The sequence below is a fragment of the Dasypus novemcinctus genome, chromosome 24 (assembly GCF_030445035.2).
Source record: "Dasypus novemcinctus isolate mDasNov1 chromosome 24, mDasNov1.1.hap2, whole genome shotgun sequence".
Taxonomy (NCBI): domain Eukaryota; kingdom Metazoa; phylum Chordata; class Mammalia; order Cingulata; family Dasypodidae; genus Dasypus; species Dasypus novemcinctus.
In genome coordinates, this window is record NC_080696.1 from 4,014,585 (window position 1) to 4,015,411 (window position 827).

Genomic DNA, 827 nt, shown 5'->3' on the forward strand with positions numbered 1-827 from the left:
GCTTCCCCGAGGGGCTGGGAAAGCAGAACTCGGGCGTCCGCCCTGCGGGGGCTCCAGGACGCGCAGTCGGCCCTCTGCGCCCGGCACCAAGCGAGGACATTCCTGGGCACGCCCCGAGCTGGGCACCGGGGCCTCCGGCACCCGCTGGCTGGCACCCCGAGACCTGGCGGGCGCGGCGGGTGGGAACCAGGGCTGGACCCTCAGCCACTTGGGGGCTGCTGGCCCTGCGGTCCGCGCCGCTCAGCCGGCTGCGCCCCCCTGCCAGATGCCTGGACGCGCGAGCTCGCCATGGGCCCCCTGCCCGCACTGCTGCTGCTGGCCTTGGTCCTCGCACAGGTGAGCGCCCAGCTGCGGCGGGCGGGCGGGCCCGGGCTGGGGGGCGCGGGGCTGGTGACCACGCATGCCCGCCGCTGCCCACCTTGCCCACCTCGCCCGCAGGCCGGGCCTCGTGGGGCGTGTCCAGCCCGCAGAGCGTGAGCAGCGTGAGCGGGTCCTGCCTGCTGGTTCCCCGCGCCTTCGACTTCCCCGCCGCCGTGGAGGTGCCCGAGGGCATCACCGCCATCTGGTACCGGCGACTGGGCGGGCGCGCGGCAGGTGGTGCTGCACTCGGCCGACCCCGCGCAGGTGGATGAGCGCTTCCGTGGCCGCGCGCGGCTCCTGGAGCCGCCCGAGCGCAAGGTGTGCAGCCTGCTGCTGGCCGACCTGCGGCCCGAGGACGCGGGCCCCTACAACTTCCGCTTCGAGATCAGCGAGGGCAACCGCTGGTCGGACGTCAGGGGCACGCAGATCACTGTCACAGGTGAGGCCGGGCGCGGTCCCCGCCCCCA